Source organism: Osmia bicornis, chromosome 3 (assembly GCF_907164935.1).
Source record: "Osmia bicornis bicornis chromosome 3, iOsmBic2.1, whole genome shotgun sequence".
Lineage (NCBI taxonomy): Eukaryota > Metazoa > Arthropoda > Insecta > Hymenoptera > Megachilidae > Osmia > Osmia bicornis.
Genome location: NC_060218.1, coordinates 8,517,413 through 8,541,317, shown reverse-complemented (window position 1 = coordinate 8,541,317; position 23,905 = coordinate 8,517,413). Strand labels below are relative to the sequence as shown.

The window sequence follows — 23,905 nt, the reverse complement described above, 5'->3', positions numbered from 1 at the left end:
ATCCTATCCTATCCTATCCATTTGTCTGCGAAGTCAAGCTGAAATGTATGTAGGTACGCATCACGTGCACGGTGAGCTGCTACCTTTCGAAAGTACGGTTACGCTCATCTTCACAGACTACTGTTATCAATCGTTTATTTCTTTAGACTTGAAAGAGTTGGAAGATAATTTCCTTTCATTTCGTAAGATTAATGCTACCCACTGTAGTTTGACGAGAGATCGGGATGTAATAATAAAATAGATTACCAATGTTATACCTAGTATTTTCTACTTTCAAATTTCTCAAGTTCAAATTCATCAATTTTACCGTATAAATAAAAAGATTTCCTTTTATCTGCGCATACCCGTTGGAATCGAACGAAATAGAATCTCTTTCATTTCTCTGACACAATTGCACGTTGAATGAAAAAAAGCAATCGCTTTAAGCATCCTGCAGTTCGAGCCAGTCTATTTGCAAAGAAATGAAAGAAACCGATCCCCTTACTGTTGCTGAAACAAACTACGTACAATGGTAGCAAACGTGTAATCGCATAGTGGTGCACACGACAGAAGTAAGTAAGAAGCAGCGTTACTCACTCTTACTTACGTTTACGTTACTTACACGTACCTCGAAACGAACTGTTCTCGATCGAATCGCTCGTCTATCCATCCATCGTAGCACACTTTCGCAACGCAGGATGTATGCGAGAGATGCCGGCGGGCTCGATTCAATTTAAATTCAATTACAAAACTATTTTCGAGCCTCGACTGGCCTGGATCGTACGAGTGTCCTGCGCAGGACCGAGATCCCCCCGGCTTTAATACCGTGAGAAAGGCATAGCTCGAGGAGAAAGTATTCTTATTCTGCTCCAAGGATAGTCTGGTACCAGTCTGTCTGACCGATCATCCATTGGTTGTCGCAATTTCTATCCTGAAACGGTTTAAGGATATACAGTACCTACTGCTCGCTTCAACAGCCACACTTCTTATTTCCTTTCTGTTCAGTTAATTGTAGATATCTACCGTGAATACATGTTGAATTTCTGCATAAATAGAATAATAGTCCTTGTACACTCGTGATCAAGTCAAGTCTCCCCAGGGAAAGTGCTGATGCTTCGGGTTCCCGTCCTTCCCCTTAGGCGTTCCCGAGGAGAATGACCGATATGGGGTAGGAGGCCCCGTATATATAGGTCTCCGACCCCCCACCACTGCCGGGTGAATACATACGCGCGAAAATTTGAATTCATATTTGTTTTGTTATTTATTCTTTAAAATTATATACTAAACATTATAATATTTAAAATCACTTTTAATATTAATATCATCAAAATTAATCAATTTTTCCATAGAAAGTTATTGAACAATTTTTTGGAAAGGTGTGAAAATTTTCAGTTCGCTTTCGCCGGTATGAACAGGGATTTTTGAAGATAATAAAAAATCAAAGGAATAAACAATTTCTGAGGAAAGATTGCATTTGAAAAGTCCGCGATCGGTGAAATGCAAAAGGTAGCCGGTTTCGGATTTGATTGAATTTCACTGGTCGATTACATTCAATCCCTGCATATCAGTTTTCGATGAAGAACAACGGGATCCAAGGCATTCTAGGTGCGGTGCCCGTTGTATTTACGGGCCGTTTCTATTCGAAACTCGTGCTGGTCAGCAGTTGTACACGTTCTTACACCTGAGCCAACCTCCTTGCAAGATGAATGCTCGTCGAGTACTCCCTCGATCCTTCGATCCGTGCCAGGAATAAAATCAATTTCCATGCGTGTATTAAGCTTAAATGACAGAAGAACCGTTGACCTTCCACTGTGAATTCTTTTACGAAAACTGAGAACAAGAGTAACCGGTTCGATTTTACAATAATCTATGAACATTTCTCACTTCCAAACAAATATAAATGCTTCTGAATGGATGCATAAAACGAACTGTTAAAAAGTAAAATCGTGACTGCACAGAGATACGATGCACCGTATATGCATGCAAAGTTGTTTATTTTTACGAAAAGAATCTTTATCATGAACATTCCATTACTATAAAGTAAAATATCTACAGCTGATAGTAAAACACAAAGTGCTTTATTATCATAGAGTACTCAAACTTCTACACGTACCTTGAACATTATAATTTTATTTATCTTTCCCTAAAATATTAATGTTTAAAACATCCTTCTTCTAAATTATATCAAAACAATTCTTATAAAATTGCAACCATACTTCTGTTACTTTAACAACATTATTAAGATTGATAGAGCATAAAGCTTTTAATGATTCCTTTCCATAAAAATAAAATCAATTTTACAATCGAATTGCTATAAAAATAATGAATGGTACAAAAAATATTTCGAAGCGACGATGTATATTACACGTAACCGGATTCAAGAAGTTTGAAAAAAAACAATGGACGATCAGTTTATTAGGACCACTTTGAAATTAATCACTTACTTGGAGACTGAATCAGAACAGGAGTGAAAATGGACCTTCCCTGTTCTATTTTAAGAAAAATTAATTTTAGATTGTCTACAATCAGTTTGTTTCATCCCAGTGTGAATCCCTCTGAAACAAACTGTAAATATTTGACGTTCTACGTTGCACACTTTCTACAGTAACTGATTCGCGATAGAATTTCTTCCGAATGCGTAACGCGACACGTTACATGAAAAGCATCGAAAGCATCGAGAAACGCATGGTTTACATGCAAAGAACGCGTGACAAGGAACAGCGTCTATGCAATCGTTGGTATCGAGACACGCGTTTCAGCTTTACGGCACGATCGAAGTTGAATAGAAGAAAAGCGAAGAAAAAAATGGATAAGATTCGAATATGTAGCCCGGTTGCGCGGCTGCGATTGAAAGTTGCCGCGAAATTTTTCCAATCGCTAATTATATAGTTTGTCAAGGTCCTTTTACAGCGCTGCATTCCACTCCACCAAGCGAGAAAAGTGGTTTAACATGCACGTGAGTACTAACATTTTTATTATGGCTAAGAACGACTCGCGCAGATCGAAAGGGCAATCGAAGAAATTTTGTCGAATCTCGATTGAAAATTTAGGATGAGTCCACGAGATTCTCGGATATATTATCTGACTACACTATGCCCGCTTAGACAAGTTCATGTAAATTAACAAAAGTGAATCCAGTATCAATTCAAATTACATTTTTGATTCGTTTATAGTTAACGGAAAAGCAATTTGCAATTTGCATTTTATAATTTCTTTGAAAAATATGATGTGCGAAAGATGACATTTAAAATGGTAGGCGCGATATGACAGGTAACAATTTTGATCATGTTTGAAAAGAAAATTGCTGGCCTGATTTATAAGGATGCTCATTTATCACCTGAATTGATTTCGATGAAAACGAATTTTATGACGCTTGTTTCGAAGCAATTGAAAAACTGAAAAAAGGAAGAAAAATAGAAACTTTGACGTGTGACGAGTTTATCAGAAAATCAGAACTTTGAAAGTATGTACTTAAAGAGAAGTATAGCTTAATGGACATCATATCAAGATAACTTTATTACGACACTTATTGACTTCTTGATTTACATTATTACTGATTTATTGTCCGTTCACTTACACGTTTTGCGTTAGAAAGATAAATTATTTAAGGTTAGATCTATTGCTGTGATTTAAAGCAAAAAAAAATGAAAAGAATAGAAGAATATTTCTTTCCAAAAAATATAATGTTCAAAAAATTGGATAAAGAGATCGATACCAACCAATAATAAATCTTAACAGAAGCGTCGTAGGTGAATTGAATAAAACTCTCACATGAAGTTGATCATTAACAGGAAGTACAATCGAGAGATGGAAAGAACATTAGCGAGCACTTCGCACGTACCGCCATGTCCCCACGTTTGATCCTCGCGTTCTAAGTTCGCGAAGTCCCATTTTTCTTCATTGCCAGGCGACGCGATTAGTGTGTGATCGCATCGGCCAATAGCGCGCGATGATCTAGAACGCATGCGCGTGAGGCGTGACGCACCGACTCCGACCAATCGTACCCGCGTTCCTTTTCCTAATGTTCTTTCCATCTCTCGACAGTGCATATAAACAACGCGATGTCAGGTGGAACGCGAAGAAGGATGCTTGGGAAAAAGCGTTCGAATCGAGGCGTTTTACACCAATGCAGAGGTCTGTAAATTATCCACAAATCGAGGAGAGATTTATGTAGCTCGATTCTGGCCCGTTAAACGTGTCCTATTAAAGCGCGAAACAGTGTGTCGATGACGGTTACCGATCGACACAGATTATATCCACAACGACAGGCCACAGCAGAAGATTTATAGCTGTGGTCTTATCCAATAGGATAGTAGTGGCTGGAAAAACGAGCGGTTCTATATGCTTTACGTCCAAAGAGGTGTGGATAATTTCTGCGCAGACAGGTTGCAACAAGATTTATACAACTGGGCTTTGTCCCGTGTTAAATAATCCTATCGAACGTACCCTCTCCAGATCGCCCGGTTTCGATCGGACTTGATGCTTTCAAATAATGCAAAATATTCGATGATTCGGTGATTATTCAATTAAATTTAGAGAGAGTAAAGTCGAACCAGTAGAGGCATGGGCGTAAGTGGAACTTTTTCTATGGTGGGCCAGCTCCGAGGTGTTTAATGCTTTGCATTTCGCAAAACTTTACAACACAATTTCAGAATCTTAAAATTCTGAAGTCTGAGAATTTTGGAGTTTTAGGTGCAGGGTGAACTTAGTTACGCTAATGAGTAGAGGCTCTCGAAAACGTGACAACGACGATTATCCTATTTTCAAAGGATCATACTACAATATTATGAAAGAAAGAAGAAACCGATTTTTCAACTTGAAATATGAGAACGGATTCGGATTAAAACGACTGAAAATAATAGCGATGGATTCGAAGGTAACGAGTCGAGTGGAAAAAGTACAAGTTATAAAGCAGTCGGCAATGGAGAGGAATCCGCCTTCGCCCGGGGCGCAATTTCTCTCGTACCGATTCGGTTCAGGTCGAAGGCTCGCGTGCAAAAAGGAGGTGAGAGAAAGATTGCGCGGAGGGGACTCCTCGACGATGGGACGATGGAAACTGAGCAACGAAATGAGAAGAAAAAGCGAATCAAGTGAGAGGAGATTCGAGAATGGAAAGATAAAGGCGAGGAAAAATGAAAAAGAAAATTACAAAAGGGGCAGCCATCGGATCATCCATAGCATCTATCATTGTCAATACATATTCAGTGGTAAGCAGAGTAATTTCAATTTCAGAGAAAAATAATGCTCTGTTACAAAATACATAGATACAGGAATCAACAAATTAATAACGCCATTATTTACGGCTAATGTAAAACGAAGCAAACGATGCTTGATTGCGAGAACAGCCGAATTACGTGTGCCGATCGTGCACACGTGTATGCACCGAGTGCATATCTTCATTTTGCAATGATGCGAGGTATGGATACAATATACGAGGCAATAGCAGCGCATAAAACGAGGCTGCACCGGGACATGCAACGAAGATTTACATTGGCTTCGAACACCCGGTGCTAGGCTACATTTTTTTCATTCTCCTTTCATACCCTTTTTCTGGGGCCTCTTACGGCTACGAAACGCTCACCTTCACTTACCGGTTCTTCAAAGACGTCTTTCAAACATCTTGATCCACATACATATATATATATATATATATATAACCTATATACTCACCATTACATTCCGGAAGCAATATTGGCCGAACCTTCACTTGATGTTCTTTTGTAAGCGAGAAACGTGCAGAGAGGGAATAAGGCTAAAAGTAAGTAAAACAACGTAGGGTGAAAGTAGGTAATATGTACACCCCGCTGTTGGAGAATCATCAATCTTAGTAATTCTTGAATCACCTTAAGTTTAGGGGATATTAAATAAAAGTAACAATAATACAAGACACTTTGAAGCAAAATGCTTACTTTTTTTGCGAACAAGTAAAATTTTGAAAAATCCTACGAGTCTAAAGAGTCAGAATTCCCGTCACAGAGATATTATATCTTGGAATTACCGAGTCATAAGGTCAATAAAAGTGTATGATTAAGTGTACCTAAGTCTGCTGTTTGTTACCAACTCTCATTGTGCTCTGTATTTCAACGCTCCTCAATGAACACTTGTAAAGCAAAAACAAAACGGCTAGCGATAATATAGAGGGGTTGCGTTTATTTTACTTATTTGTTCAAGGCAAAAAGACATGTTCGAGTTGATAGATAATTTCTTCGTTAAAATGTGCGTTGATATTCATTTTATAAGATGTACATTCAAAAGAAATCAAAGTAGTTTGTAGTCCGCCTTATACGAAGGGAATGTTGAAATCAGAAAAAAGGAAAAGATAAAATGTAACGACACGTTCATTCGTAAGATTGCGTAGACGTAATAGTGATAACTGTTAATTAAGTCATCGAAACTTGTTAATCCTCTTTAATAGATAATGAATATGAGAGGTTTAATATCGCGTGTTAAGCAACATTGCCTGCAACAGATACATTAAGAACTTTATTACACTTTACACTAGCTATTTCTGCAAGGATAGGCAGAACTTTGGTTCTGATTTAACCATATAATAGGAAAGGGAAGAAAAAGGCGTTTCGACTCAGGATCGTCTGTCAGACTCGTCAGTGGAGCTGACAACAGACGATTCCTGCCCCAGACACCTATCATACCGCAATTCGGAACTCCTATGTATTCAAACTGCATGCCGGGCGACCGCCAGCGAGAACAGAGTCATCCTTGCCACCACCTAGCGGTCTCCGGCCCGAACCAAAAGCGTCCGGGGAGACGAAACTCTCTCCCCCTCCACTAAACGCCTACAATATATTTATTTCGCAATTAACTTTGCAAAATTTTGCAGTCCTGAGTATCGTATTTTGTTAATGACTTTATATTTGAAAATACTTATCAAACGCGTTTTCATTTACGATTTACGAATCTATGTTCGGAGATTAGATTTAATTTTACAAAATTTCATTATGGTAAATAAAGTAAAATCAAAAAAATGTATGATATCGTTTTGCCGCGCAGTACGGAGTTACAATTTCATAACATCAAAGAAACCACAACCAGATGAATTAAAACAGCACTCTGGTCCGTTTCGAATAGAAAACTCGTGTCGAGGCTCGATTCTCCGACAAACCGTATCGAATTAATCTTTCTAGTCCTTTAGAGAACGCGTGACAGACACGTGGAGTGAAAAAGAGGAAGAGGTAAAAATCGGTACCACGATTTCATATTAGACAGCGGTCGAAATAGACTAGGTAATCCTAGACAGTGCAAGGTGAGCATTACGTCTCCATCGGTTAAGCAATAGCCCGCCTACTGTAATTTCAAGATCTCTAATCGTCCGTAGCCGTCTACCTCCGTGAAACATTAATCCTGTCACGTATTAACACGCTGAATGCCGTGCGGCTTGCCGCTCGCCTCTAGCCGTTCGCCGTTCGCCGACACCACAAATTTAATATAATCCAATAACTAAAAGAAACGACTTACGGATTAAAGGAAATTCCAAGCTCTGACGTTTATTATCATTTCTATAAGACTAGAGAATAAAAAGAGGTTTAGAACGCGGCCGCACGATAAACTCTCTCTGTTTCTCGCTTCACTTTCAATGTTTTCTCGCGGGACACTCGAAACGAAACTACTGCACAGGTTACCATGCGAAATCGATCGCGGGATTTCATCAACCGGGCTTTCCAGCTCGGGTTAAACCACCTAAAAAAAAATCTCTCCCCGCAAGTATCACGATTCGATTCACCATGGATCCGTGATCCGTTTGATTGAGATCAATAACCCAGTATACTGTCTTTTTATTCAACATATTTCATTGAACCAATTTAATATTAGGTTATTGAAACTTAAAACGTTAGAAACTTAAAATTTTCAAAAAGTGGCTGAAATAAAATATCAAATCAAGAGATTAAAAGATGTAAGATCGAAGAATGGATAGTTGAAAGAAAACATACAATGAAGAAAATTAACATTACAGAAATGAGATGTATAATGAGAAAGGTAAAACACAGGAGGTTAATTAGAATAAGAAAAATACTTACAATTATGATTAATAGAAAATTGTAACAAACGATAAAAACAAAAGTGAACGATCGTAGCGCGAACAATGAATCGTCTGAACGAACAAAGCAAAATTGCATCGCACCTTGTGATGGAAATAAAATAGAAACAATCGATTGTAAAAGAAAGAATTAGTAGTCGATGCACGTGACACCTAATAACACGATCAAAAGATGTACTTATTGAATAAACTGACAGACGACAAAAGTATTATTCGCACAGTTCTACATTATTAATTGTACTCGCATACGTATAATGCATAATATCCATGTTGGTGTAATTAGGTAGAGACCATGGTGGGAGTGATTCCCCAAAATGTAAATTTCTTCAATTCCACGATTCCAAAATTCCGAAATTCCAGATTTTCCAAATTATTAAGGAACTTGACTGATCTAAGAAAAAAATCCTAATTACGCCAATTGTAATGAAGTATAATTTACCTACACTTTGATAACTACTGCACCCTCAAACTATCACATTACCGCTTTCATGTTTAACTTTACTGCACAGGTTCTTAATATCTATTTTTATTTTCATACTCTTATCGCGCGAATACTTTTCGTCATCCCTATACATGCAACATTGTTGCTCCTCCGATCGGTGCATCTGAATATTCTGTATGATCGAGGGCGTCCTTTTTCGAGAAATCCTGCACCGACACGAAACGACTCCTTTCACCCGGATCCTACCAACAGAATGCTATCGTTGAAACGAGAAGGAAATGAAAGGCAGAAAGAAGCGCACGAATAAACACGCGCAAGGATGCCTCCGACTGGTCGAAAGAAATTATATATGAGGTGGAAGTATAAAATCGTTTCGACGAAAGTGAACGGCGTAATTTCACCGGGGAACGTCTCTTTCTCCTCTATGTTACAATATATATGTTTAGAAAGAAACTTCGACTTACCCTTTAATTACGACTAGACTATGGATATTTATGCAAATTTACATTTTATATATCAATTTTTTCTTTCTTGTTCATTTGATGTATTTTACCCTTCATGGCTAAGGGTAGAAATTATTTGCAAAAAAAGCGTACTATTTAGAGATTTACAATCAGGGGTGGACTGACCATTAAAAGTTGGGGAAACTTCCCAGAGGGACGGTAGAAATTTGAGGCTTAATTATTTAAAATTACAACCTGTCATGTCACTAATCCCCTGATAAAAATTGAGATACCAACCCGCCCCTGTTCGCGACACAAAATTTATAATTTTTCATTAGAGACTCGGATAAAAAGGTTGTAACAGACGACCTCCACTATTTTCTTCGTGGACAGTGGTGGTGCTTCGAAAGAACCCACCTTACAGGGAGTGAAATCGGATCTGAATCGATAATATCGAATTGTTTCTGTTGTACGCGACCGATTCGTAGAAGAAAACGCACGTTACGTTTGACATTTGTCTGGCATTTCGAAAGCACGTGAGCCGTCCGTGTCGCTCGTGACAAATCATAATGTCGGACGTGTGCTGACAATTCGAATGACGATGAAAAATGATGCGTGCACGGCAGTGCTGTTTTTCATTCGGGAAAAAAATCGGGTTCCATTGTTCTTGTTTCGCCGAGGGAAGCGGGTGGTTACTCGATGTCTCGAGTTCGAAACCATCGGAAAAGAATCGTGCAACTCGGACGCATGACGAAACGCACTATATCGTGGCAATGCCTGGCGTTCGCTAACGAGCAGATGACGAATAAAAGGGTATTTCATCGCGAATACCAACGAAACTTGTTGCAAGAATGGGACCTAACCACGCATCGCATATAATTTCGTTTCACCACGACATATAATATAAGGGGTTGCGTACGTGGCCCTTTTTTAAATTTTAAAGTAACATATTTCGAAAATTTAGCCAGGTTTCGTTTTCGAAACGACTCGTCTTGCATATTCTGTTTTACCTCATCAGCTGTTAATTTTATACGTTATCAATCACCTGTTGCACGCGATCTATAATTTTAGCCGCCGCTCCGCGCCGTCCGACCGTGCATAATTTCTGATATTAGTTCATAGGTAGGTACCTGACATTTCCACCAAGATTTTCAAATACAATAAATTAGCCGACTGACGATTTATACCCACCCTCTGCACACGCCAGGTTTCTCTGTTCTCCTGATAACGTTGCATTTGCTCCTTCGTCCACGAAATAATTTACGTTTACCGCGCGATTTCATTCTACGCGCAGTTGGATCTCGTTTATTTAACAAATTTCTAAACTAAGAGCAGTATCAGTTTATCGGCACGCTAAAGCCAAAAGCGCTCGATTCTCATTCAGTCGGTTCTTTACACTTGAATCGGTTCGTTTCGTTCACCCCTACAGTATTTCACTTATCATCGACAGCCAGGTTAATTGGATCATTTATTCTGAACTGCAAGCGTTCCTCTTTTTTTCTTCTTCTTTCGTTTTTGCTTGCCACACACTTGTTGTTCGATTCGTGAAAGGTCACGCAAATCCGGATATAAACCCTGGTGTACGTATAAGAGAAACTTTTTTTTGTTTCTACGTTAACACCTGGTCCAATAGAAAAAATTAATTTCTACAGCCGGTCACGATTTGTCATTCTTCGAGCATGAAATTCCGATTACATTTTTCTACCGAGTTTTTTCGTCATTCCTTTCGACTTTATCTTGATCTAGAAACTCGATTTACAATTAGTGCTTTTTTATTTTTTGTATTTTTACTACTCGATATTTTTGCAATTTAAAGAGTTATTATTATACAATATTATAATACGATCAAGTAGTTATTTTAGTTGATGGAAACGCATTGTACAGTATCGGGCAGGGTAGGCTTTCCCAAATTAAATTTTTCCGCGAAAATTATACGCCACTGGTGTGCCGCCAATGTATATGAGGCTTCCAGCCCTACATCGGTCATTCTCCTCGGGGCCGCCTAAGGGTGAAGGTGGGAGTCCAGGGAAGGGGTTGCTCGCGTCGAAGGCCCTGAACCCCAAAACCCTGGAACGTGAGAGCCCTCGGAAGGTTTACCAGGGTAGTGGAGTACTTAGGGGAAGAGGGACACCCAGAATATTACTATTTTCCTAGGAGAAGCTTACTTCGCTCGATACTGTACATACATGCTTTGCAATATGTTTCGCAAATACAAAGTAGATATTTTGAAGATGACAAGTTGCGAATATTTATCGTAGAGTTTACAATTAGTCCTATCACGATGATTTCACTTTTAACCTTTACGCACTGGCAAGCAACAATGACGGTACGTATAAAAAGAAACGCGTTTCATAGCTAAAGGGCAATTACTTAGGTATGATCGTGCTCTAGTTACATCGTGACACTTTCACTACCAATTAAGCAACGATATTTCATATGCACCAATCTGATACGTAGTTTTCATATTTTGATATACGCATATGAAAATATTGAAACGTGAAACATCGGCTATTAATTGCGGCAAGAGAAATTCAGGTTAATAAATCAGTGAAACGCATGGAAAAGTGTATGGAAACAGAAAATGATCCTGAAAGCAACGGCACAACGAACGCATACATTAGCTTGTCAGCTGAAACAGCCGATGGTGTATAGTGCATAGGATTACGTAAGGTTCTGTTAAGCAGAAGCGATTACGAGCACGGTTACCTTGAATACATCTCGCGAAACATCTTGAAGAGGTACATTCTTCTTCCCTGTTTTTGTCTAGCCTCGTGTCAGAGACACACGTAGTACGGGGAAATTGTAGTTACATGTCACGCTAACCAATGTTTGCTGTACGTTCAATCGCCAATAATTTCTACCGCGCATTGCCCGAGCGAAATGAGTTTCACGCGTGTTCGCTGTGCTAGCGCACTAACGAGCGATAGCACCGATTTTAAGAAGGTAATTCTATGCTAGCTCATACGCTGTCCTTACCTGTTTTTTATTTTTATTTTTATTTTTCTTATAAGGATATACATATATAAAAGTGTCATCAGGTACGTACTATTCTCAATTTCGCTTTCTGTTTCCTTTTTCAAAATATCTTGCACAATATAATTTTATATATTATGGCTAATAAATCTGTCAATACATCTTTTAATAATGACCAGAAAATTGCAACAAACTTGTAAACATGTAGGAATGCTGTTGTAACTTGGATTGCTAAAGGGTTATTTTTTTTTTGAAAGCGGGTAGAAATGAAAAATTGTTAGAAATATATGCAAAGCTTATTTAACATGAAACCTGTACAATAAATTCAATAAATTTTGTTTGAACGTTTGTGCTTCTACGAATGTATCCTTTTTTATTCCAAACATTAATTCAAGTTCACGAATTGGACATTAGTGTAACACATTTCATATTCTGCATTTCTGCAGAAACTATAAACTCTGCAAAATAATTGCTAGGTATAAAGAAAAAACAAGCTGTTAAAATAATTACAGACTCTTAAACTATATCTGGACTCTATTAGAGCGATTTTTAATTACAAACCAGAAACTACAGATCTTCGATCGAAAAGAAAAAGGAAAGACAAATAGCAACAGTAACTTTCCTATCAAGTTCCATATAAAATTTCCGCATTTCGTGCACACGAGGTGGAACAAATTAAAATACCAACACACCAATTTACAGGTGCAATTATAAAGTCAAAAAAGTTCACTTTCTCGCGTTCCATTCCAGTAACTGGGAGGAATTTCCTTCCATTTGCGATATCACAAAGCAATCGCACTTTGAAACCTTCGAATTCTTACACCGTTGTTGCAACCGTCGAAAAGAAAATCAGAAACTAATAATCAATTAAAAATATTGGAACGTGAAGGAATTTAGACCTGGACAGATTCGAAGAAACTGCATGATTTTGCATGCTTAAAATGCTTCCATGTATTTTCTTACAGCATCGAGGCGACGCGACGCAACGAATCGCGACACATCTTCCACGGGATTAGTAGAGGTTTGTAGGTGATTATCAAACGGCTATAATTGACACCGCTCGGCTCGACTCGGCGCGGCGCAGCAGCGACGATGTTGAACGAGCCACGGTGCAATTACATGCCGTTGTAATCACCGTACTACTCGCTCGATACTGACTCACAATCAGCTTGCTCACCGAGCTGTACGTATCCCTTTGCCATTTAATCCCGAACCTAGTAATTTCACAGTCGCGCGAGATCGATCGATCGATCGTGCTCGCAAATACTCTACTCGCTTCTTGATCAATACCAATGCTCCTGAACTGTTACCTCAAAGTGATATAGCAATGAGGACAACTTTTTGATATTTGGATGAAAAAGTGATTTGAATATATATTCTAATAGACCTTGGAAAGACTTATCCAATGATAATCCGTTTAGGGCCCTAGCCCTTTAGAAACTCCCACTAGGGGGCATTTTTGGTATATGGTCAACTATGACCGATATAGACAAATGAGGTGTCCTGGCATATAGATTTGGTCACTCTGAATCTATTGGTAAAAATTCCAAGTCAATAGCTCAATTCGTTCAGAAGTTATTGAGAATGATACCTGGACCCTGCGGCAGTAGACGCCCCCCAGGTGCCGTCCCCGACACCTTTTTGTAGTCTATCATATAAACTCTTTAACCTATTGACTTGAAACCTTTACCAATCGACTCAGAATGACTCATTACATCATCTTAGTCCCCTCGCTTGTCCATATTGGCCATATTGACCTTATACCTAAAACGCCTCCTAGTAGGAGTTCCCAAAGGGCTAGGGCCCAAAACGGGGTATCATTGAATAGGTCTTACCAGGGTCTATTAGAATATATATTCAAATCACTTTTTCATCCAATCATCAAAAAGTTGTCCCTATTGCTAAATCACTTTGCTTAAATCACATTAACCTAAAGTTAAATATATTATTTTTAAACACAAGGGTTCCATGTATTAGAAGAATAATATTTAAACTGACGGTGAAGAGTTTAAATTAGAATTTGTTGAAATAAAACAGTTATAGAAAGCTCTCCGTCCAAAAATATCAGGCGCAATAAAACACTTGGATTTTTCCAAGTCGTTTTATTGCCGATGACGTTTATACACTCGGCCATCCGAGAGTTAAGAAACGCATTATATTATATTTCTTACTTTTTTAAGGAAAAGGATCAATCATTGTATAGGGGTGAACAATTATATACGTTACTCTAGCTCCCCACAGAAATGTTGAAACGGAAAGGGAAAATGAGAATGATTAATTAGCTGCAGAATGGCCCGATCGAAAGTTGAGCAAGATTTTCTAAATGTTGCAATTTGAGCATAAATTGGCCAGTTCGATCGGAGTGCAATCGATCGTGGAGAACCAGAGCGCGTTCCCGGTTATTGCGGTAATAGTGTTACAATTTTGTAACTCATTCGACCTTTTCCCACTTTCTCTCGTTCGCGTTCGGTTCGCGAACGGTGCGAGCAGAAAGGACAAACATGTCTTGCTGACAACTTGCTGCCAGAACACGTACGGCCTTGCCGAGGAAAGTTGGCCACCGGTTCTACCACGCCCTACTCTGGCATTCCCTGCGATCGTGCACACGCACCCACACGCACCTACTCGCACCCACACAAGTCTGAGCGACACAGCTCGGCTGACGTGCACGCGATCTCCTGAATAACAGTCGGTCGAGTCGGTTCGCTAGTTTCGATTAATAATGCTCAAAAGTGGACTAAACAGAATTTCCGAACCGACCCAACTCGACTGAATGTGATCGAGCGTGATTTCACTTTTCCCTCCCGGTCTCATCGGTGTTTGCCCGCCCACGCGTTCAATCTCGGACACACGACACGAGGATTACGAGGGTTACAAAGAAGCCTGTGCAACGTGATTCTTCACGGTCCAATAAAACGTTTATTTATCGGATTATCACGGTGGAAATTTTCATTCTTGTATGCAACACCGCACCGTACAGATCCGCGTTCGACTCAAAGTTTCCTTTCTCGATGAATACATTACTACTGCTGCTGCTGCTGCTGCTGCTGTTGGACAGAGTTGATGATCGCAAAAAAGCGAATGACCTCGAATATGAAATTCACTACATTCACCGTGCTCCTCGAATACGTCTTTCATTGGCACTCATCAACGCTTTTTCTGTCGCTCGTGTAACTTTCTAAAAGAAACTACCGTTCCCGATCGAACAGATATAAATAAACGTTTTTGGAATTCGTAGACCATTGCAATTGAATTAATGAATTTCTAGTCCGTGTAAAATGGTGATAAGATTTTCTTGTAGGCGACACGGTAACAGAATGATTCGTTGGAAAAAAGAAAGGAAAGGAAAGCTTAAAATAGTGCAGTTATCCTCGATTAAGAAACGTACAGAAAAATCGGTATCGCGGAACGCGTTCACTCCCTTTCGAATCTGAAACAATATTCGTGTCTAAGAGGGGAACGGGTGTACAGGGGAACAGGTCATAATATCTATAATTTGCCACTGGTGCAATTGCAAGGCTGTCGTTGGAAAAATCTGCCTATCAACAAATCACTAACTGTATCCGTGTAACCCGTTTTGCACAATGTAAAGCACATTCTCCTATTACAAATTACACGTTTCACGGACGTCAACGCGGTCATTCCGAGGTATGATAATGTCGCGAACAGGCAATGTACGATATTTCAGTAGTGCAACAAGACACGTCAATTTTTCATCGCTCATCCATCGTGTATCATCTTTCTCGGCGAACTGGACTTGTCTGACGGTAACCGTTTGGAACCGGAACACGTACGGCCTTGCCGAGGATAGTTTAACCAGCAACCTGGTCTCACCACGCCTTACTCCGGCATTCTCCGCAATTACGCACCGGCACCCACACGAACCTACCTCGGAACTTGCACGTTACCCCGCACACTACTTGTCGCGTGGGCGAACTATTTCTATGCGGTAATAAAAATGCAAAATAGCAATAAGATAATAGTAAGGGTTTGCGAGTGAATTCGTGGGTTTGAACGATGCCAACCGTGACACGGGATGGAACTGCAATGCTTGGCTCGTCGTAACGCCTATATATTTATACTTATAGTTAGTAGGCTGATTCATACGTTTGTACGTTGCCTTTTTTACACGGAATAAAGTCGTTCCTGGGGTGCTAAGATTTCTTTATTTCTTACTCGAGAAATTAACAAAATTATGTTCTTCTGTTGCTACGGTATTTATTTAATGACCACAATTATCGTTCCTCAATTATCAGGACTTTCGGTCGTAATTGGATGGCCCATAAGAGGACTGATCATCAGATTCAATTTCTTTTGGGAGGACGATGAACGACGACCGGTTATTTATCTCACTGCAATTGGTAAACAGAGAAAGGCATTTACTGCAACGCGGTGGTCCGATCTTTGATACACGGCTATCTTGTGTAATAATTATTTAAGTATTTGTTTACTGAAAGAAACATTACGATACGCGTTACCATAAACTTACTGTTTCATTGTTTTTTTAAATACGTATGATTGATTATTACTAACGTAACTAGATAATGATAAAAGAAAAACACAACTTAGGCTCGGGTTATCTCTCAGGCGCGCTTTATTATTCGCAATTTATGCGGACACATTCTTCGCGTTTTCATAGCACGCGTTACGCGTTTATTATTATCGGTTCTCCACCCTCTATTATTCTTCGATACCTAGCGATTTATTATCGTAGAGAATGCTTTTGCTCGGAAACGCCGCGGTCGAGTGGACGTGTGTTATACAATAACCTTGAATGCCAGTGCGGAATTCGAGTGCAATTCGGTGTTACGATATATCGACTTGATGGATCTGCTACACTAATTGAATAATTCTGCATATTGGCCCTGTTATCGGATCGACACCAATTCCCCCCCTATCAATTTCGAAGGAACCGAACATCTCGAAGTTGCACCACATCCCGATTTTCTCTTCGTTTCTTTCTCCTTTCATCTCGTCGTTACGTTATTGCACTTTAACCCCTTCTCCAATGATTTTTTCGATAGTTGCGTCAGTGACAACGAACAAATAAAGAAAATTGAAATACCCGTACGTAGTATTCAACGATCGTTGACTGGGCAAATTATAATTAGAATTTAAATCAAAATTCAAAGCCAAAGACACATTTCAAGTGTAAGCTCCGTCACGAGAGTGACTCGATATTACAGGGTGAAGGGTTAAACGACGCATCGGAAAACGGCGTAATAATGACATTTAAACAAGCTAAAGTGAACTAGAGCGAGATTCGCTCTAGATCCAACCGTTTATCGGCCATTTCCGGTCAGACCGGAAAAAAAAGAGAAATTTTTTTTCGGCCATTCGTTAAGATTTTGACCCACTAAACTCAATGGCGCAAGAATTTTTTCGATAACTTTTACCGTTTGGCCTGTACAAGAGTGACAGAAAGTCTAAATGCTACAGCCCCCTTATCAAGGTCTTCAATCTTAGATACGGGTTGGCTAATTAAAAAGTGGGAAAGTTGGAGGAATAACTGGATGTTCTTTTGGATCTGAACCATGTTATTGAAAATCTACCGTGACCTCGGGAGATAACACGGTATTGACAACGACCTGCAGTAATAAAGAAAGAAGGAAGAAACAAAAGTCCTGTGATATTGCACCGTAAAAGTCTGGGAACTCCCTGCAAACTGTCTATACTTTATACCGTTCCGGTCATAAGCCGGGATATTCCCGCCACTAGCATACGGCTGTTGCTCAAACAGCACATCCCGCAGCTTATCTTATCATACACACATTTTTACACGCTGTGCATATGAAATATAAACAAAAGATGAATCTCAGACCCTTAATCCGGAGGATAAGCCAGTTGCATAGCTTTTCGCCGACAGACAGTAGACAACAGGAAAATTCTCATACGATTCCCTTTTACATATTTCATGAAAAAGCATTGCGAGTACGAGGATACGCGAAATACCTCGCGGTATTGCTTACCCAAAGTACATTCTATAAAGTACAATAATGCAGAATATTTATGTATTTTCATGGGAGAAACGTATAGAGGAGGTATTAGTTGGATTTTGCAAAGAAGAAGCATCGAAACACGTCGCATTGTCCAGAACGAATCTACACTTTGATTTCGGTATACACGCCTATCTGTTATATCCGTGAAACAAGTCTACTTTCTAAAATCAAATTTCAAATGCGATATGTGTATATCATTTCCATATTAAAGATTAAAAAGCACGATACAATCCAGATTACCGTATACTTTCGATTACTTTCGGAGTCGAACACTGTGCTCTGGCAACCTGTTTCACAAGAACCAAGCGTTGACACAATCGATAAGATCGGATCGATATAATTTTTGTACAGAAACTGAAAACACCGCTCATGGAGTAAAAAATGACAGCTTATCAGAGCCAATTTGACTAGCAAGAAAGTTGATCAACGCCGTAATTTTTATCATTAGAACCATGAAGGAAAAGAAAGAAGAAAAAGTTGTGAACCTGTCGTTCCATAACTGCAAACCAATCCAACTCAGCCAGATGCGAAGTAGGATCGAGCTTGCGCAACAGCAACAATGTTATAATAGTAGCCGGTGACTTGTCCAGAAGGGAGCGTTTAATCATATTCAGAGTAATTAATATTCATCTTTGCGAGTTAATATTCAACGTTGCACAACCGGGAATGTCCGATCGGCGAACGATTTTCAGACAGTCGTAGCCCGTTCGGTTGTCCCGTTAAGAAATTGCATTTGTATTCTATCGAACGGTCCAATCTCCCTTCGGACGATCGGTCTTTTTTCGTAACAGTAATTCCGTTTTGTTTCGTTTCGCGATCCCTGACCCGTCGACCCGACACGGAACGATCTACTATTAGCTAGAGCGTTGATAGAGCAAAGCTTCACCGACAACGGTGACGAGCAACAATTCTTATCGCGATTGTCATTAGCCTAATTCGAGACCTCCTGCCGCCGCGCAGAACAGCTTTCTACCTCTGAACGTTATTTATCGACGGATTAATAAGTGGCTGGCTAACCGGTGATTACAGGCTGGCTAGCCGCGACTTTCATTGTCGTTAAACGTGTCGTCTGTGATTTTACCGCGACACCGCGCCGTGGAAAAAGTGTTCCACCACCGGAGACAACTTCATTTTTATTTAATTATTCATTTACCTAGCCTTCTTTTTGGTGGCAGCCAATACGAATAACTGCTTCTCCAATTTTGTCAAGTAATCATTGACGATCAACGCTCAATTATGAGATTTTTTTTTACATGCAGACAAATTTATTCATCGCATCGTACTGTTGGAAGATAGACGATAACGATAATGATGGTAAGCGTTTTAAAAGCGGCACGATTTTCTTTCTAAAGGTTTGTCGTGTACACCTGAGGCGTCAAGCACGATTAGCTTATCGACGTACAAGGGAAGAACCTTTCGATCGGGAGAATTGATCGGAGGAATCGATCGAGTGTGCATATCGTCCTTGTCCGGCATGGCAGGATGGAGGAGACCTTTGCCATGGCGACGACGCTCCCACTCACGCGATGGCAAATCCTTTTCTCATCCACGGCTATTTTATGTCGAAACCTCTCAATGATAACTCTATATCGTTTAATATTTCATACCGGATAACGCTCCACGGTTAATGCCAATAAACAATACTTTATCCTTTGTAATCTTAAGAAACCAATAGTTTGACATTAAATGTTCTTTATTTACTGATCATTATACCCTTAAGTTACTTACGTACCAGACGTTTATTACAACATTCTCAAAGAATTACGTTCAAGAATTTTATATCGCTTTTTCATTATTATTACTTGAAACTTTGTTCAAAATTTTCTTCATTTTGATATTGAAACAATTAAATAACAAATGAATATGTGTAATTTAAAAAGGTATCAAATGGGTATCGACACTATTTGATACAGTATCATAATTTGTGGGCTAGAATCGATATGTATCTATCTATCGTTTCTATCAATAATTCAAACGACACTATCGATCACCCGGAACCAGTTCGCTCACGATTGATAGTTGTCGAGACAAACTCGAGTCAGGTATCCCTATCGTCCGAATTTTTCTTCCTCGCTTTGTGCTCGTTTTTTCTCCCTCCTTGAGAAGGAACATTTTCAAGGGAACAAGATCGATTAACGGCTTTCGTACAGAGTCAGTTTTTATTACGGCAAGAGTATCGGTCCAGGTACGTGGAAAAGAAATCAGCCCTCGAGGACGAAGGCAAGTAAGTAGATGGATTTCGATGGTGTCGTTCACCTTCCGGATGACCGTATACGAAGACCGGTCTCGAGTGAAACAAGCGTCGAAACGTGGGTTAACAGAACGAAGGTTTCCGAGTCGTTTAACTCGCATTTTTGTTCATCTCATTGACCCGGATAGCCATAACCGTTCTGTTAATGAATTAGAGTCATCGATAGAATGAATCACGATCAATGAATTATATAGTACGAGTGTTACTTTTTAATATTTTCTTATGATCGATTGGAGACATAAACAGTGTAGATTTAAAAAAACTGATAAAGTAAATGAAATTCTACGATATAGCAACAAGTGAATGCAAAAGGAGTTTTCTCAAGCATCTAGTAATGATCTCCTGCACAGAACGAGATTGGAACACGAAATACAAGACGCGATTAACCCATTATTCCCGCTCGAGGCGCCGATTTTCCAAATACAATGTATCGGTACACCTTTATGTTTAATTGACCGATTTCTTAACCCTTCGACGCGTACGCGGCAAACGAGAGAGAATTAATTCAGCAAGGAAAGATTTATGGGCCGAGGTAGAAGATAAAGTTAAAACCAGAATAGAGATATCGAGGAGGTCCGTGCTGATTTTGTCACGCTTGTCGCCTTGTAAAATGAAAATAACGCGTTAAATGTTGACGTTTAACCCGTTAAAATAAACAGCCGAGCAACATTTGCATAATGTTCATTTTACAGCTGAAACGTGCATTCGGTGAATAGAGGGGTAGCCGAAGAGGAGATTCAGTCGGTTAAATCAACTGTTCAGGTTGGTGAAGGTATATACCACGCAAGGACCCCTTCTGTCAGTTCCACCAATTTGACTAATTATACGTTGCATTATACATAACACGCGTTCGCGTGCACGCTATAAGGATAAACCCGTTAATCGCAAGTTTTCTCATGAAGTTACCTTTCTTCCCGGCCAGTTCAATCAATTCCGACGTTCCTCTCTCTTCATTATCTCCGACTGGAAGACGAAAGCTTGACGTTCGTCAATCAAACCGAGCGTTACGAAACCAGTTCATAATGAAACGGATGAAAAAGATCGAATGATTTCGGTTGTAATTAAAAGCGATAAAAAATAATTGGCCCCCAACGCCCTGTGCCGGTTTCTCATGGCTGCCCTTCATAATCGTGAAAAAAAATTACAATCCTGATTTTCGTTGCTTTTGAATAACAATATTCTTGTTCGAGAATTTTTATATTTTTGTTATACTAATTTCTGTAATATTTCTAACTTTTTTCTAATTACGAGCAAAAATGAGAGAAATTGAAAAAGTATTTCTTAAACATTAGAATATTCTCTATATTTGACATACTCCTATTTCAATCGATATCGTTCGATAAATAAATTAAAATGGATTATCGGTGATTTATGAAAGAAACCTAGCCATGCTTCTAAAGTATAGTCTTTGATCCCGTTATCCAGAAAGATACCGATCGAATCAAAAGAAAAGCGATCTCGCGCATTGGGAACTGTGCACGTGCAGGTGCACGTGCATTCTTGGCACCCATGCACTGGTGCATTGGTGCACTGGTGCACTCGCGTTCGCGATAAACAGCGATGCGCTCGTTTGAAATTTTTGATCGGTGCAAGCGCAAATTATATGCAATTTACATAACTGTACCTATAAATTCTTTCGTGAAAGGCGCTGCGAAGCATCGATAATCGTTTTACAGTTACTTAAAGGCAACTCATTAATTAATACATAACACTATAAATGATCTGAGAAAACTTATAGGCACACGATTGAAAAAATTCTTCTGGTATTTAGTACAAGATATAACCCTAAGAGAATGTAATAAATTAACATTCTTTGTAATTTGATATATTTCTCCTATGATTTGCGAAATGAACGAGAAACGTATCATTTTACGGAGAATTGATCAGATTGATTTTTAAATATCCGATCAAAAGTTTCGACTGTGTAAATAAATTAATGACACTGGTTCGAAGTAATTTCACTTCGATGGATATTGATAGTATCTATGTAGTTAAATATAACAGTTGAATGACTTATGACTCGTCGCGAGTCTACTATCGCTGAAGCAACTTGTATCTCAATACCGTATGAGTAATTATTGCTATTACGATCGGGGAGATATCGGGGAGCGAGAGTTGGCGATCGGCGAGGGAAAAGCGCAGGATGAAAGTGAAAAAATTCGAGCTTGAACGCAAACGGGTTGAAAACCTGTTCGATAATTAGCAGACTCGCTTCCAAGTGTCGCTTAGAAACTGGCGACATTAGCAAGATTATAAGTTACCGACGGCCGCATAGAATCTTCCACTACCGGGACCATACTGGTTCTAATTATTTTTTCGAACTCGCTCGATCGCTCCGGACAAACAAATTAACTTGGACTCGCTGCTTCGATCGAATTCATTTTTTTTGTCACGGACAATTTGCTTGCAAATACCTACAGTTCAAATGGCCGATGACCAGGCAACCTTTCAACAGACTTTTAGGAACAGGTTGCTCCACGTACAAGTAGCACGAATGTTTATAATAAGGTGAAAGGGGCATTGCCGGTCATCTAACAGGAAACCCTAATTTTAAGGCACAAATTCGTCCAAAAGTTCTTTTTTTTTTTAGAAACTATGCAATGGATGCTAAAAATTTTGACCTATAAGCAAAAGCGAAAACTACTAATTAACTAAAGTAAAGACTTTCAGTTTAAAGGACCTCGATTCAAAGGAGAAATTGTAAAATTGACAAAATGATGGCGTTGTTTAAGATTCCTTAGATTCCTATCCTCTAAAAAGAATATTCCTTTAACGTGCGATGATTATTTAATATTGAAGTTTTTCAGAGAGCTGGAAGGAAGGCGAGGAATAGTGCAGTCAGAGTGTACTTACCTGTAGGAGTAGGCTCGATACTCTGGCGCATCGAGACGCGTATGCAGATGCACGAGGACGATCGCGTGGAACGTTAGAATGCAGAAAAGAGGTGTGTACCGACCAGTTAGCGTTTTGAGTTAAATTCTTGCCGAGTCAAATGAACGCTGCAGGCACCAAGTCCATTATCTTCGTCTCCGACGACCTGCTCGGATGCCACGCAGAACTCCGTGAGAGCGTAACAATGCACCTCCTCCGAAATGACTCCGTACCTCTAGCTACCTGCCGACAAGAAATCAGTTGCATTACGTTTCAAAGCTTTGTCTCGTCGAAAATGATAAATAAGAAACTTTAACAAAGAACCAAAGGTTTTTGCAAGCGATTAATTGTACAGAAAAGAAATGAAATTTAATGCAAGTTTCTCGACGTTCTCCATGAATCAGAGAAACCCCTGGAGTACTCGACAATAGATAAGTGTCTTTTACATTGATCGAACCGCTGCGCTCTGGCCGCAAATTGCAGCACGAAATCTCTCGTGCGCAGTCATGCACTTCTCTGAAAACAGTTTCTCCGATTAATCGCTTCTCGATCGAGTCGAATGTAACGAAAGGTTATACTATTTTATTAAAGAACATGATAGAGTGAGAAAGAGAGGGGGTGGAGTAAGGGGAACGAGTGAACAAAAAACGTACTCTGAAAGAATTCGCTTTCTAAACTATCTTTGTAACAGGCCACTCAAAGCAATGCTTGTGCCGTAGGAAAAGTATCGAGTAATAAATTTTTAAACTCAAGAATTTTTCTACCTTTCATGAATCAGCGTTTCGTGCAATATAATAAAAATTCCTGTCATGTACAATGCAATTTTTACGTACTTCTACAATTATTTAAATATTTCTATGGCCTGCTTTCTTATTGTACCAGCAATCCTGTTGC

General features: G+C 39.4%; 1 long non-coding RNA gene across 1 annotated transcript in view; it reads right to left on the bottom strand.

Annotated features, from left to right (window-relative positions):
- LOC114876717 overlaps positions 1-23,246 on the bottom strand; it is a 51,930-nt gene extending 28,684 nt beyond the window's left edge. Inside the window, exon 1 of the long non-coding RNA XR_003789448.2 lies at positions 22,994-23,246. This is a non-coding gene — a long non-coding RNA (uncharacterized LOC114876717). The remainder of the gene's footprint in view (positions 1-22,993) is intronic.
- Positions 23,247-23,905: the final 659 nt, after the last annotated feature.